We start from the raw sequence: 17843 nt of genomic DNA, 5'->3' as shown, positions 1-17843 counted from the left end.
CTAGACAGGTATTCAAGGCTTAAGACTCAGGCCAAGTGTGCTTCAAATTTTGATTGCCAGGGTGTTTACACTAAAGATTTTTTTTTTTAAATCAATTTGACATGAAAGTAGTGGATAATGTGTTTGTGACCATGGGAAAAAGTAGTGATTTATAAAGCTTCAGAAATAAACAGAGCCTAGAAAACCAATGAAAGTTGCCTTTTGCTCAAATAATATTAAAATGTTCGATCTTTCAGAATGGAAACTGACTGATAATACAGCCAAATTTCACTAGTTAATTACTACTTAATGATGCATGAAATTAAAAGACACTTACTCCTTGGAAGGAAAGTTATGACCAACCTAGATAGCATATTCAAAAGCAGAGATATTACTTTGTCAACAAAGGTCCATCTAGTCAAGGCTATGGTTTTTCCAGTAGTCATGTATGGATGTGAGGGTTGGACTGTGAAGAAAGCTGAGTGCCGAAGAATTGATGCTTTTGAACTATGGTATTGGAGAAGACTCTTGAGAGTCCCTTGGACTTCAAGGAGATCCAACCAGTCCATTCTAAAGGAGATCAGTCCTGGGTGTTCTTTGGAAGGACTGATGCTAAACCTGAAACTCCAGTACTTTGGCCACCTCATGTGAAGAGTTGACTCATTGGAAAAGACTCTGATGCTGGGAGGGATTGGGGGCAGGAGGAGAAGGGGACAACAGAGGATGAGATGGCTGGATGGCATCACCAACTCGATGGACATGAGTTTGGGTGAACTCCAGGAGATGGTGATGGACAGGGAGGCCTGGCGTGCTGCAGTTCACGGGGTCGCAAAGAGTCAGACACGACTGAGCAACTGAACTGAACTGAACTGTATGATGCATGCTGTCAGTTAACAACACTTGTATTAAATACAAGAAAGAGTGTGATTGGTAAAAAAGAACATGAGTCCCAAGGGCCCACTTAGCCTTTGTATATATGTAATGGGTCATAGATTCACTATACCACCTTCCTGATTCTGTTAGTTCACCTGCTGAGTGAAGGGCTTGGGGCCTCGGACTCTTTCCTGTCCCAATGTTTTGTAATTTTCCTTTGTCACTTGTTTTCCTTCTATTGTCTGCTTTTCAGATGCTTGAAGTAAAAGAATATTCCATGTGTTCTGTGGCCTGAATGGCTTGACCCAGTGCAGCCTTTGGGTATCTGGATCAAATTTGCAGTCAATAATATTCAGTTTCCCCTTCCCTCAGCCTTCTTCATTTCCTACCTCTTTCCATGATTTTTCAGTCTGTCCTAGTTTTATGAGATTAAAAAAATGCACTGTGGAAGATTTGGAGGAAATGAGGAAGTCCTTGGTTGCTGGGTAACTGGTCTTTAACTGTGATTCAGTGTTTAATAAGATTGTTTTATCTGGTTCCAGGGTATTCCCAGAATTTCACTGTTGCTGATTTTGTGTTCCTTTGGTGGGAAAAAAAAAACAACCAGTAAACTTAGAAGATTTTTTTTTTCATAATATTCCCCAAATTTATACTTTGTCAAAGGATATTTCAGCATGATCAGGGCCTGTCCTTTGTTCTATTTATAGAAAGGGATTTTCTTAAGAAGAATTTCAAATAATACACATCAGTTCTCTCAGAGCAGTTCCAAAAACCAAATGTGAAAAATAACATACTCTATAGTCTATTTAAGTAGGTTTCAAAGATCAGAAACAAACCTTCTAACATAGCTCCTCCGTTGCTGAATTCTTTATTAATAATTTATTTCTGAAGTGGCTACAATTTATTGTTGAATAGTATTTTCAAGAGGGATCATGAGTGTTACATTTCTTGAGTTCTTTGAGGCTTAAAAATACCTGCCTGTTGGTCTTACAATAAATGGCACCAAGGCTGGATGCAGTCCTTGGGTCACAATTTCCTTACCTTGGAAATTCTATGGCAATTGCTCAATTTTCTTTTCTGCTTAAATTTGCGTTGGAGAAGGCTAAAGCCAGACTAAATTTTTCCATCTGGTAGTAAAATACCTTTTGCTGCCTAGATGAGTAAAAAAATTGTCTATAGGCTTAGATTAAATAACCAGAAAATGTCTTTATATTAATTGATATGTATAAAATATTGTGGTATATATGACTAAAGATTCAGCATTTATCTATTTTAGGGAAAATCTCCTAAATTATTTCAATGAATACTTTTCTGTTATGTCTGTTGAGTTTTCTATATTTCAGTGGTTCTAATTATCTTTGCTCTCCTGCTTACACAAAAATATGACTGTCCTGCTTCTAACAAGGCTGAGCGTAAGTCCCAAACACTGAAATTAAACTTGCTCCTTATACTTTCTGTCCTCTGATAGGAAGATCAGTCCACTCCCTCAGGTATCCTCAACTTTGTTATAAGGATCAGAGGACACTAATCTCCCATCATCCTTATCTTCCAATTTTCATAACATTGAATCTTCCAGGACATTTATCTTTGAGTATGGCATCGCGAGAATGCATAGACTACCAGACCATCCTGTGTGTATCTCATTTTGATTCTTGTAAGTATCTACATAAACCCATCTTTGCCCCATATTTCATTTATTTACACTTCCATTGTACTTTTCTCAAATTCATAGTCCATCATTGCAGAATCTCTTCAGTTCTCAGACTCTTCACTGAACAGTTGCTTAACATTAATGCTGTCACATAGACCTACCTTTTACTTGATGATCCTCCTTCCCCTGCAGCTTTTTCAAGTAGTGGTCACTGGGTTTTTCGTTTTGGTTTGTTTTTCTTTGCTCATGACTTGCAAACTACAAATTTGCTTAAGCTAAGCTAAGCTAAGTCGCTTCAGTCGTGTCTGACTCTGTGCAACCCCACAGACGGCAGCCCGTCAGGCTCCCCGGTCCCTGGGATTCTCCAGGCAAGAACACTGGAGTGGGTTGCCATTTCCTTCTCCAACGCATGAAAGTGAAAGTGAAATTGCTCAGTTGTGTCCGACTCTTAGTGACCCCATGGACTGCAGCCTACCAGGCTCCTCCGCCCATGGGATTTTCCAGGCAAGAGTACTGGAGTGGGGTGCCATTGCCTTCTCCCCAAATTTGCTTACATTTACGTAAGTTACTCTTTGGGGATATGTGCTACGAGTGGATCCAATGCAATTTCTAACTCACTGAGTTTGGAACTCTCTCCTAGCTTGGCACAAGCAGACACCTTGAACATTTTATATTTTTGTTGTTACTTAGCTGGCTCACATTTTCTGTTTATGGTTTTATGTGTTTTACAACTTCTGGGCTAGTATCAGGCATTGTGAACATTCTGAAATCAAAGCCCTAATGTGTGACTTTGTATGCAAATGGATGGGAAATCCCATGCCTAACTGGTAACTTGTGTGCGTGCTAAGTTGCTTCAGTTGTGTCCTACTTTTTGTGACCCTATGGACTGTAGCCCACCAGGCTCCGCTGTCCACTGTAACTGCTGCTGCTGCTGCTGCTGCTGCTAAGTCGCTTCAGTCATGCCCGACTCTGTGCAACCCCATAAAGGGCAACCCACCAGGCTCCCCCGTCCCTGGGATTCTCCAGGCAAGAACACTGGAGTGGGTTGCCATTTCCTTCTCCAATGTATGAAAGTGAAAAGTGAAAGAGTCGCTCAGTCGTGCCTGACTCTTCACAACCCCATGGACTGCAGCCTACCAAGTTCCTCTGTCCATGGGGTTTTCCAGGCAAGAGTACTGGAGTGGGGTGCCACCGCCTTCTCTGGTCCACTGTAACTAGGAAAACACAAATCAAAAGAAAGAGGGATTGCATCATATGCATCACTTAGGAAAACATTACTCCCGCTGGTAATGACAAGTGTTGAAGAAAAGGAAGAGAAGAGGAAACTTATACAAAACTAGGGGGAATGCAAATTGGTACACTTACTTTGGGGAACAATTTGAAAATGATTGGGCCACAAAGAAGGGTGAGCACTGAAGAACTGATGCTTTCAAATTGTGGTGCTGGAGAAGATTCTTGAGAGTCCCTTGGACAGCAAGGAGATAAATCCTGTCAATCCTAAAGGAAATCAACCCTGAATATTCACTGGAAGGACTGAGGCTGAAGCTGAAGCTCCAGTACTTTGGCCACCTGATGCAAAGAGCTGACTCGGTGGAAAAGACCCTGTTTATGGGAAATATTGAGGGCAGGGGGAGAAGTCGGCAACAGAGGATGAGATTGTTGGATGGTATCACTGATTCAATGGACATGAATTTGAGCAAACTCTGGGAGATAATAAAGGACAGGGAAGCCTGGTGTGCTGCAGTCCATGGATGGGGTGGCAAAGAGTTGGACACGACTTAGTGACTGAACAAAACAATGAGAACAAAATAAAATTTAAGATAGGCATACTCTCTGAGTCATAAATTATTCTTCTCAAGGTCTCCCCGGGAGAAATTTGTTCTCATGGAAGCATATGCAAAGATAATAATTGTAGGACTGTTTGTTCATGGCAAAGAAAAAAAAAAAAACCAAAACTAATTGTCACTCAGTAGGGAACTAAACTAATCATGATTTTTCATATAGTGAAACAGTGCAGAGGAGTCTGGTAGGCTGTGGACCATGGGGAAGCAAAAGAGTTAGCGACTAAACCACCATGGAAATGGAAACCCACTCCAGTGTTCTTGCCTGGAGAATCCCAGGGACGGGGGAGCCTGGTGGGCTGCCATTAATGGGGTCGCACAGAGTCGGACACAACTGAAGTGACTTAGCAGCAGCAGCAGGAGCAAACCACCACCATGTTCATCAGTGAAAATGAATAAACTTGATTTACAAGCATAAATGTGGAAGATCTTCAGAAATATAAGACTAGTAAAAACACAAGTTGTAGAAAGAGTTGCAGAGTATGACAAGATTCATGCAAATATTAATATAATAATAGTGTATATTGTTAATGAATATATTTATGTAGTAAATGTATAAAGCCATACAGGAAAATATCATACACCTTCCTCTGAGGAGAAGGAAAGAGAAAGGTTCTGGTTAAGGCTTTAGCTATTTATGTATCATCTTCTTGATTTAACTTTTTTTTCTTTTAGAAAGATAAGGTCTAGAGCAAATATGACAGAATGTTAAAATCTGTTTTAGTGCTGAGTACACAAGATAAAATGATTATTTTCTGACTTTGTAAGAATGTTGCATAACATAAAATTTTTAAAATGAAAGGAGACTAAGAAAAAAATTTAACTTCAGATGCTGCAATATTTTGGAAAGAAAATGAGGGAAAATTTGTAAGAACAAATGATTATTTTAAAAATAAAGTAATTAACCTCCAATTAAAATAAATACATTTATGTTAAAAAATGACTGGGAAAAACATTAGTTTAGTAATAACTTTCAAAAAGTAGCATCATGAAATTGTTGAGTGAGAAGTAAAGTAGCCAGGGGCTCTTTGGAAACTTGGAAGAAGTTAAATTTAGATAGCATGACATAAAGCGTTAGATAGACAAGAAAAGATATTTGACAATAAAATATTAAATACTCACCAATATGTGCATGTGTGCTCGGCCACTCATGTTACTCATGTCTGACTCTGCAATCCTGTCGGCTGTAGCCTGTCAGGTTCCTCTGTCCATGGGATTCCCCAGTAAGAATACTGGAATGGATTGCCATTTCCTCTTTCGGGAGATCTTCTAGACCCAGGGATTGGACTCGTGTCTCCTGCATTGGCAGGTGGAATCTTTACCACCGAGCCACCTGAAAAGCCCTATTCACCAATAAAACATTAAATAAAAAAGAGCGTAGACAAATATCTAAGTTAAATAAAATGAGCACTGTGATTTCTGGGAACTGATGTGAAATGGGAATTTTTATGCCTTGGACAACCATGTCCCCAAGTTGAAGATTTTTCCTGTTTGTATTTTGGTCACTTTAAGTGAAAAAAAACTTTAAAATTAAATTAATAAAAATGGTTCTTTATGAAATAATGCCATTTGCAGCAACATGGATGGAGCTAGAGATTCTCATACGAAGTGAAGTGAGTCAGAAAGAGAAAGATAAAAACCATATCACATCACTTACATCTAAAACATGGCACAAATGAACCTATCTACAAAGCAGAAACAGACTCACAGAGAACAAACGTGATTGCAAAGGGGGAGAGGGGAGGGAGGACTGGGAGTTGGGATTAGCAGATGTAAACTTGTGTACAGGATGAATAAGCAACAAGGTCCTACTGCATAACACGGGGAATTATATTCAATACCCTGTGATAATCTATAATAGAAAACACTATATTAAAAAGAATGTCTATATGTGCATAACTTTCAGTTATACAGTAGACTGGCACAACATTGTAAACCAACTATATGTCAATTTAAAATTTTTGATAAATAAAATGCAAAAAGAGCAGTAGACAAATATCTAGATTAAATAAAATGAGCTGATTAAGCATTTTGAAATGTATGTCGGAAGCATTCCATATATAAGAATGTGAGTTATTTTTGAGAATTACCTAACATTGCTGATATATAGATGTGTGTGTAAGCAGATTTAGTAACTGATTGCTGACAGCACTTTTAAACAACATTTAGCTTCCATTTCTTATATTAAGTATGGCATCAAAAATATTTATCTAATCATGTGCAAATGTATTAAGTGATTAATTGAAAAGCCACTTCCTCTTTAGCTTGAAGAAAAGGACTAAATTAGTATCATGTGTGAAAGATGGTGCGCACACTACTGCTAAACTCAATTCTCATTTCTTAGGAACATTAAAAATCCTTTGAGTATTTAAAAAATTATATAAATCTAAAATAAATGTGTTTTGTGAAACAATAGCTACATTATATTTATATAATTACAATTACAGAATAATTTTAGGAGTACTATAAGGAAGAGTGACTTGAAAGGCAGATTTATTATTTAGTAGTCAACAATTTTGAACTGTGGTGTTGGAGAAGACTCTTGAGAGTCCCTTGGACTGCAAGGAGATCCAACTACTCCATTCTAAAGGAGATCAGTCCTGGGTGTTCTTTGGAAGGAATGATGCTAAAGCTGAAACTCCAATACTTTGGCCACCTCATGTGAAGAGTTGACTCATTGGAAAAGACTCTGATGATGGGAAGGATTGAGGGCAGGAGGAGAAGGGGACGACAGAGGATGAGATGGCTGGATGGCATCACTGACTTGATGGACGTGAGTCTGAGTGAACTGTGGGAGTTGGTGATGGACAGGGAGGCCTGGCGTGCTGGGATTCATGGGGTTGCAAAGAGTCGGACATGACTGAGCGACTGAACTGAACTGAACTGAGCCAACAATAATGAGAAATAAATATTAAAATACCTTCATTTCCAGTTATACACATGTGACCTACATTTATGACTATATGAGGTATAGATGAGAGCTTTGACACTGCTATTTTTGTCTATACAGGACATGTGAGAATGTTGGGGCCATTTAGTGCAGTTAGGATACCTGTAATTGCCACTGCAACCATAGAATTAGGCACTGCACTATAATCAGTTCCCAGGAAGCAGAAACTTTGAGGGAAAGTTAAGCTTTGCATTGCACAGTGCTTAAATGCATGCCATAACAACTGCCCTGTAAAATGTCATGATCCTATTTATTCAAATTAATTCCAATGAAATAATTTTTTTCAACAGATAGTTTAAGTAATAAAGTTATACTTTTGATGGATCATAAGACACTTTAATAACATTACTCCAGTAATGATAATACTTGCTCTCTTGCTGGAGAGATTCTTCATGATTTTCTTTGAAACTAGTATTTAGTTCCCAATTGTAACCTCTCTTAATTTTCCACTCTCAGTCCATTCTTACTTGCCTTTCACTTCCCGACTTCAGTGTCTACCATTTCAGTCTACTGGGAATATATTCTACTCAGGACTTGCAAAGCATTGATGAGCATAGAATTACCAGGGTTTCATTAGGGATGCAGATTCCAGAGTACGATCCTAAAGATTCTGATTTGGAATATGCTTTAGTATAGGATTTTCCACAAACCACATGTGGACTCCTTTTTGTTCTTCTGCTACCATATAAATTCCAGCATTGGTAATTTCTCTGATCTGCCTTCTCTTCTCCCTGAGCTGAACCCTGCTACAAAAGATTAAGACTTTACTGAATGATTCCACCACAAATGTGTCGTTAAGTGTCTGTGTCTTATAGTCAGACAGATGAAGGTTGATCCTATTACATGCTAGCTAGCATTGGACAAATTCTCAAACCACTTTCCATTGTAATTTCTTTATCTGGTAAATCGAGACTCATTTATCATTCATTCATTTATCCATCCATTAATTTAACTTATTGATTTATATTTATTCATGTTTATACTTTAATATTTGTTAAGTAAATACTGTTCAAAGTATTGAAGATAGACTAATGACCAAGATCTAAAGATACCTGCCCCATGGACCTTACAATTTCTTTCAGTATTAGTATTTAATACATATGGGTATAGAAAGGATTAAACAAAAGCATAGTAATAGCTAACACAATTACTAGATTTTAAGTGCCAGGCAAGGTTTTAAGCACTCTATCTATATCTAATTTATTTTTTATAACAATAATAAGAGGTAGGTACTATTATTATTTTCATTTTACATATGCTGGAATTGAACTGCAGAAACGTTAAGCATTTTCCTCTAGGTCACTCAGTAAGTGGTAATGCTGGGATTTCCAACCAGGTGGCCTAGGTGTAGAATGCAGTCTCTTCAGTTCAGTTCAGGTCAGTCACTCAGTCATGTCAGACTCTTTGTGACCCCATGGACTGCAGCATGCCAGGCCTACCTGTCCATCACCAACTCACAGAGTTTACTCACATTCATGTCCATTGAGTTGGTGATGCCATCCAACCATCTCATCCTCTGTCAATCCCCTTCTCCTCCTGCCCCCAGTCCCTCCCAGCATCAGAGTCTTTTCCAATGAGTCAGCTCTTTGCATCAGGTGGCCAAAGTATTGGAGGTTCAGCTTCAACATCAGTCCTTCTAATGAACACCCAGGACTGATTTCCCTCAGGATGGACTGGTTGGATCTCCTTGCAGTCCAAGGGACTCTCAAGAGTCTTCTCCAACACCACAGTTCAAGAGTACCAATTCTTCGGTGCTCAGCTTTCTTTGTAGTCCAACTCTCACATCCATACATGACTAGTGGAAACACCATAGCCTTGACTAGATGGACCTTTGTTGACAAAGTAATGTCTCTGCTTTTTAATATGCTGTCTAGGTTGGTCATAACTTTCCTTCCAAGGTGCATGCTCTTAACTGCTAGTATAATACTTCCTCTCTAAAAGGCAAATAATTACTGAAATCGTAATGTATCTATCAGAAGTAATTTCTGAAGATGTAAAGAAGAAATACAGAATGTCTCCAAGTCAAAGTCTATACCTTAGTCTGACACTAACAATATTTAAAGAAAAAAAAAGTCTCAGCAAACAGGAATATTCTCAATGAATATTACAAAAAAAGGACCCTCCTGAGAGAAAAAATCAGCAGAAACTATACAGCCCTTGAAGAGGGCAAGCCTAATGTTAACCACCACCACAACAGTGAGTATAGAATATTTACCACTTGGTCAGTCATTGTGCTAACTACATTGCACAGGTTAACCAATTCATCTTGACAATAATTTGCAAGGCATATACTATACCTATAGTACAAAGTTGAATCATAGGTCCAAGGGTTTACAAGCAGAAAACACCTCTAACCAGATGATTAGACCCCAGAACACACCCTCTTCATGACCACTAAGCACCATCCATTTTTTTTTTTTAACCAGCTGACACTTTCAATGTGCATGATACAAAGCTTATGGTCATTAGACACATGTTTTTCTAAAATATCGAGTAAGAGAAAATATACATCAAGACTATATGGTAAAATGTTAATTAAAATATGCTTTCTCAGAGAGGTCTCCACTGGTCACATCAATGAAATAAATTCCTCTAATAATGTTATTTCTTAGAATTCTATTTTTTATGGATATTACTTGAATGTTTATTTCCAGTTCCGGGCTCTAAAACCCTTGGGGTTGATAATGTTCTTCCTTTATTTTTCAGTGCATGCCCCATGCTTGGTTTGTGACATGTGAAAGTTCAGGGAAGGAATGAATGCTCTGCCTCTCTGTTCATTATGTACCTTCTTAGTCATTTGTTCGGTTCATTCAGTGCTCTCATGCAGATAAAAATGCAGGCACAAGCTTATGGGCACTGGAAAAATTTTTATCATGAATAAAATAGTGCGAGCAAAAGATACACTAAAAATGAGAATCTCTAGATTGCTGGTAATGTTTCTCACTTTGTTAATTCATTTTTTTTCATTTACATAACAATATTATTTGTTTGTTAAGTTTGGTACACCCCTAAGAGGTTAGGCAACTAACTAACTAAAATTAAGGAAATGACCCATCACTCTATGCAGTCACTAACTTGATACCATTCTTTGTACATGTCCTAAGCAACCAGCCAGAAACTCTGTAATTGGAAACCCAATAGACAGACTAAACATGAATTTGGGGCAGTGTCAAAGCAGATGCAGTAAACATAATTTCTTTTGAAATAACTCAATATTTTAAAATAAGGAACCAAAGTGTGCATATGGGAAATACCAAAACTTTGTTGAACTTCAATACAAATAATTTATTTTCAATATTATTTTGATTTATACATAGAAGTCAGATACCACAATCAACTCAGTATTTGATGTTCCTAAAATTATCACTCCAGCCCTGAGCTCAGAATAAGCACAACTGTTATCTTCTTAAACCACGTGGCAACCCTTGCCTTCTTCCACATTGCTGATATTGCGTGTGCTTGTGTGCATGCTAAAGCACTTCAGTCATGTCCAACTCTTTGTGACCCTATGGACTATAGCCTGCCAAGCTCCTCTGTGTGAATTCTCCATGCAAGAATACTGGAGTGGGTTGCCATGCCCTCCTCCACGGGATCTCCTGACCCAGGGATGGAATTTGTGTCACCTGCGGCTTCTGCGTTGTAGCCACCCATAGGTGGCTTCTTTACCTATGACCAATGAGGGAAGCCCCAGAAATTGTGTTATTTATTTAAATTTTTTTGTGTTTTTTTCTCAAGAAAGAAACACCCTAGTTCTTTGACGAGGTGAAACTTTTCCTTTAGGATTGATCTCAGTACTCACAGTAGCAATTGTTCTCTTGACTTCTTGAAACTCCATCTTCATTAGCTGTATTCTAAACACAGATTCTCTCAATTCTGCTTTCTCTTCAAAGCTGCTATTCTTATTTACAAACTTCCTAAAGGGCTATTTGTGTTTAGTGCCTCCTCAGTCCCTATAGTGGTTATGCCTTTGCTGCCAGGCTTTTTACCAGTCCGGCATTCCTCTGTGTTTTGTATGAGCTTAGCCTGACCTAAAACACCTACTTTATGTGTATTTTTCTCTTCTATTAATTCAGTAATCATCTTACACATCTTTACAGTGCTTGTAAGAGCAACTAACATTACTTACACATATAGTTTTTGTTGTTCAGCTGTTGAGTTGTGTTCAACTTTCTGTGACCCTGTGGACTGCAGCACACCAGGCTTCCGTGTTCTTCGCTATATCCCAGAGTTTGCTCAAACTCATGTCCATTGAGTCAGTGATGCCATCCAACCATCTCATCCTCTGTTGTCCCCTTCTCCTCTTGCCCTCAATCTTTCCAGCATCAGGGGCTTTGCCAATGAGTTGGCTCTTTGCATCAGGTGGCCAAAGTATTAGAGCTTCAGCTTCAGCATTAGTTCTTCCAATGAATATTCAGGATTGATTTCCTTTAGGATTGACAGGTTTTATCTCCTTGCTGTCCATGGGACTCTGATGACTCTTAAGTCCTCTCCAGCACCACAGTTTGAAAGCATCAATTCTTCAGCCCTCAGCATTCTTTATGGTCCAACTCACATCCATAAACGACTATTGGAAAAGCCATAGCTTTGCCTAATGGATCTTTGTTGGCAGACTTATGTTTTTGCTTTTTATTATCCTGTCTAGGTTTGTCATAGCTTTCCTATCCAAAGAGCAAGTGTCTTTTAATTTCATGGCTTCAGTCATTATCTTTGGAGCCCAAGAAAATAAAAACTGCCACTGCTTCCACTTTTCCCCCATATATTTACTATGAAGTGATGGGATATCATATTTGATATTAGTAATTTTTTGTTGTTTGCCACTTTATTTTTTTAATTGAAGGATAATTGCTTTACATAATTTTGTTATTTTCTTTCAAACAAGAATATTTGTGTCCTTTCTTCTTTGATCTTTTCAAAGAACTAGCTTTTGGCTTCATTGATTTTTCTCTAATGATATTCTATTTCCAGTTTCATTGACCCCTGCTCTAACTATTTCTTATGCTTACTTTGGATTTAATTTACTCATCTTTTTCTGGTTTCCTAAGGTGAAGGCTTAGATTATTGATGTTTTTCTCATTTTCTATTATATGCAAGCAGTGCTATAAATTTCCCTCTAAGTACTGGTTTCATTGCACCCCACAAATTTTGATCAGTTGTGTTTTCATTTTCATCTAGTTCAAAATTTTTTAATTTCTCTTGAGATTTTTTTTCCCCATGATTCATGTGTTATTTAGATATGTGTGATTTAATATTTTGAAAACTTCCAGTTTCTTTCTGCTATTGATTTCTAGTTCAATTTCTTTTTGGGCTGAGAGCAGGCATTGTACAATATCTATTATTTTAAATTCATTATGATTTGTTTTATGGTCTAAAATGTAGTCTATCTTGGTTGGCTTTAATTTTATTAATTTTTATGTTAAACCTTTGTCCAAAGAACTCACAAAATTTCTTGCTGCAATCACTGGCGTGCTGGAACTGGCTCATATTGCAATAGTGGATTGCTAAATTTTACATAATTTTAAAAGCTAGTTTTTAATGAGCCATTATTAAAAATAAAATTATATAAATTTGGGGCTTCCCTGGTGGCTCAATGGTAAAGAACCTGCTTGCCAAAGCAGGAGACACAGGTTCGATCCCTGATCTGAGAAGATCCAACATTCCACAGAGTAGCTAAACCCCTGTGCCACAGCTACTGAGCCTGTGCTCTGGAGCCTGAAAGCAGCAACTACCGAGCCCGCATACTGCAACTACCAAGCCTGCATACTGCAGCTACCGAGCCTGCATGCCCTAGAGCCTGTGCTCTGCAATGAGAAGCCATGGCAATGAGAAGCCTGCACAGAGCAATTAAAGAGTTGATCCTTCTCACCACAACAGAGAAAAGTTCATGCAGCAATGAAGACCTAGCACAGCCAAAAATAAATGCATAAAAATTTTTTAAGTTCATTTTTTAAAAAAATATAGAAATTTATAATCAACTATTTTTAGTAATAATTGTTACATTAAAAACAAAGCTAATAAATACCCCAAACTCAGCACTTTTTAATTTTTTTACACATTATGCTATTATCTATGCTCTTTAGGTTGTTTATTGTATCTACATACTGGCAATACTATATGATTGTAAACTACTGAGCAACATTTTATAACTCTGTGTTCAATGATATTACATTACTAGTTTAAAATGAGCCATAGTAAGAATATTTATATCACAGAAATAAGAAATGCTACCAACACTGGCTTCAGTTAATTTCTTTAGAGTCTCTAGATTTGAGAAAGTGATGGAGAAAATATTGCAGATTAAACTCAAAAGTGTGTCAGTTGTGCAGCTATTCCATTGCGAGGCACAAAAAATTAAGGAAATGATCTTCTAGTATTTTAAAACTAGAATTATCATGTTGCTCATATCATGGTGAAGGGTTGAAGTTCTGACATTAGTCTTCATTGTTTTACTTTTATCGTAATGGGTAAAGAAAAGAAAAATATCAATCTACATCCATATCTGGACCAGACACATTTATCAATTGTAATCAACATGTTGCTTGGTAAGGCTACAAAAGTGAAAGTGAAAGTGAAGTCGCTCAGTCCTGTCCGACTCTTTGCAACCCCATGGACTGTAGCCTACCAGGCTCCTCCCTCCATGGGATTCTCCAGGCAAGAGTACTGGAGTGGGGTGCCATTTCCTTCTCCAGGGGATCTTCCCAACCCAGGGATCGAACTTGGGTCTCCTGAATTCCAGGCAGACGCTTTAACCTCTGAGCCACCAGGGAAGCCAAAGCTTAGAAAAATCAGCAGAAGTATTTACAGTCTTTACATCAGCAAAGTCATTATTAAGCGATTACCAGTACACCACTGATTACAACTGTTTACTGTGCTTTTTACTTGATTCATTAAAGGCTTAGTTAGAAAAATAAGAAATTTTCAACAATGTTTGAGATGTCAAGTCAGCATAAGAAAGCAAGCATACAAGCTCAGAAGGCACTGGGTCATTTTCTTGTGAAAGATTCAGCTATTCTGTTCTCTTCCTGGTAAAGCTTCAATTATTCTCTTTGACTTATTGCACAAAATCAATCTTTCTATTGAGTAGCTGAAAGAAATTGCTTTTAGTGGTAAATGCTAGGATAGCAATAGCTAAATATTTTATGAAGAATCTTTTTATTCTTAGAAATTGATAATGTAAGTAATTTTCAAATAGGACAGATTCCCCAAAATACAAATGTTTTTATTCCACTTTGTTTCTTGTTTCCTCATGTTTTTATACCACCTATTTCCTCCAGGGTATTTCTGCCCCCTGCAGGAAACGAGTAGATGATGATAGCTTCCTACTATAAATTCAAGTTATTAAAATACTGTAAAAAACACTTTAAAAAACAGACATATTATTAGTGCCATTGGGTCAATGTGCTTCTCATGAAACAGTACTGTGTTTGTTATCATAAATGTTAACATTTATCTCATACCTCATGATATATTGCTTCTCCTCTTAGGTTTATTAAGCTTGGACTTTTTTATGTCAGCAAACTACTAGAGTTCTCTGCACATGTTAGTGATTAAATATACTACAAAAGAATGCAATTCTTTGTTACCTTTTCCCATTTCCAAACATCTCTATTTTGTAGAGAAAGATTTGAGTAATTTATTAAATAAGTGTCCTGTATCTATATCGTTGTAGAAAATTGTAGTGTATTTCCAAAACCCTTTTAACCCTCCATTCTTTCATTTTGAACCAATAGAGCAATGTTTATCTGTCAATTTTGTTTAAAATGCATGACAGTCCGTATAAAATATGGGAGAATGGATTTCACATTGCTACCTGGACCTGCTCTAACAGGATACTTAAAGAGGATTTCGTAGGACTAGGTATACAGTTCTTTCAGGCAGCCATTGATCTCTGCTCTTTCTACTCATAGCAGAAATGGAAAACAGCTGCTCACCAGCTTCCCTGCGCTGCTTACTAGTTTGACAGAGCAGAACCTCAGACACCATTTGTTGTTTTTCATGGTAGAGGCAAGGTGATTAAAACAAGATAAACATGCCAGAAGAAGAAAGAGGGAAAATACCTCAGAATAATTTGGGTGTGAAAAAAAAAATCCCCTTTGAACTTTCTAAAGAAAGACTCAGGGGACTATGTATAATGGGGATAAGTGTATGTGTTTAATATGAAGAAGAAGTTCATGTTTCAGGGGAGGAAATATAAGAATACATGTCTCTGAGGAGTTATAAAAGAATATGTAGAATTTTATCTTTATGCAGAATTATCACAAGTCATTTTTCACATTCATTGTGCTTCAAAGAATTTTGTTTTGTTTGTTGTGTCTTAGCTAGTATGCTTTTTAAATTTCTTAGCTAACTTATGCTCATTTAAAAATTCACTTTCTCTTGCTACTGGTTTTCCTTCTAAAATTTAAAGATATTATCCTTTACCCAAAATGAATAATCACAAGCCTATTTAATATTAGATATCTCAAGAATCTTCTTAAAAATAAGCTTTAATTTTAGGTTTAAAGAATGGTCAAAGATAATGCAGTGTTCCTCTATACTCCTAACCCAGTTTTGACAGTGTTAATGTCTTATGTTAACATGGTACATTGGTCAAACTAAGACATTGACATTGATATTTTATTACTAACTAAATTTCAGAAATTATTTAGATTCCATCAGTTTTCCCACTATTATCCTCTTCTGTTCCAGGATCTCATGGAGCCTACTATACTGCATTTAGTTATCTCCTCATTCTCTTCTGGTCTGTGGCAGTTTCTTGGTCTTTTCTTAGTTTTTATGACCTTGATGGTCTTGAAGAATAATTAGGAAGCTGGTAGAATGTCTGTTATTCTGGGTTTATCTGGTGCTTTTTCATGACTAGGCTGCATTTACAGATTTTGCAGAAGTATATCCCAGGTGACATGCCCCTCTCATCATATCATACTGGGAGTAAAAGATATCCACACGATATCACTGGGGATGTTAACTATCACTTGATTAAGCTAGTATTTGCTACTATTTCCCCCCCCCCCCTTTCCATGCTCTAACATTTGGAAACAAGTTATTAAGTTTATCCTCAAGGAGAGTGGAATAGGATTAATCTCTGCCTCTTGGAGGGCTCAGGAGTCTTTCAAACATTGTACTATGGCTTTTTATTGCGGCTTCCCTGATGGCTCAGTGGGTAAAGAATCTGCCTGCAAGAGGCACAGGAGACATGGGTTCAATCCCTAGATCAGGAAGATCCCCTGAAGTAGGAAATGGCAACACACTCCAGTATTCTTGCCTGGAAAATTCTATGGTCAGAGAAGCCTGGTGGGCTCCTGAGCCTGGGGTTGCAAAAGTCAGACACAACTGAATGACTAAGCACATACTTTTATTGGTCAGGCATCAATAAAGTAGACATTAAGCAATTTAATTAACAGATTAAGCAGTTCAGTTAATTCTATGTCTGTTCATCTATTCATTTTCAAGTATTTCAAAAGTATAAAGATATACATCAACTTTCGTAAAATCATTAAAATGAAAATTTCCATTGTTCAGTCACTAAGTCGTGTCTGATATTTTGCGACCTCATAACTGCAGCACACCGGGCTTCCCTGTCCTTCGCTATCTCCAGGAGTTTTCTCGTACTCATGCCCACTGATTCAGTGATGCCATCCAACCAACCATTTCATGCTGCGTTGTCTCCTCTTCCTGTCCTCAATCTTTCCCGGCATCAGGGCCTTTTCCTATGAGGCAGCTGTTTGCATCACGTGGCCAAAGTAGTGGATCTTCAACTTCATCATCAGTCCTTTCAAAGAATATTCAGGGCTGATTTCCTTTAGGGTTGACTGGTTTGATCTCCTTGCTGTTCAAGGGACTCTCAAGAGTCTTCTCTAGCACCACAGTTTCAAAGCATCAATTCTTTGGCACTCAGCCTTCTTTATGGTCCAGCTCTACATCTGTACGTGACTACTGGTAAAAACATAGCTTTGACTATACAGACATTTGTCAGCAAAGTGATGTCCCTGCTTTTTAACACACTGTCTAGGTTTGTCATAGCTTTTCTTCCAAGGAGCAAGTGTCTTTAAATTTCATGATCACAGTCACCATTTGCAGTGATTTTGCAGCCCAAGAAAATAAAGTCTGTCACATTTCTAACACAGTTTAAATCAGTTCCCTGGTGGAATGGTGAAGGATTACAGGACATACTCACATGGTAAGCCCATGTTATAGTCTAAAGAAATAAGTCATGTATCAAATGGTGAAAAACGAAAGGAACGTTCCCAGCTATTCATATTTTCCCACATTGTTCCATCCAGATTTTAGGTTGAGATATAACCAGTTAGGTGTAAAGGCCTACATAAATTTCCACACAAGCTAATTCCAATTTGCAATGCAAAAAGTCTCCTAAGACAGTAAATGTACCTTCACATTCTAGTGTCATAAAACATTTGTGGCCTTAAATTTGTCTCTGCCAAATTGTTTAAATACAAAAAAAAAAAAAAAATTTTTTTTAAAAGTCATTTTGATTTTTCTTTGTTCTTTTTTTTTTTTTTTTTTCCCAGAAGCATGGGTGATCCAAAATAATTCT

The sequence above is a fragment of the Budorcas taxicolor genome, chromosome 23 (assembly GCF_023091745.1).
Source record: "Budorcas taxicolor isolate Tak-1 chromosome 23, Takin1.1, whole genome shotgun sequence".
In the NCBI taxonomy this organism is placed as follows: Eukaryota; Metazoa; Chordata; class Mammalia; order Artiodactyla; family Bovidae; genus Budorcas; species Budorcas taxicolor.
The sequence above is the reverse complement of the archived record's forward strand: the minus strand, read 5'-3'. Positions refer to the sequence as shown.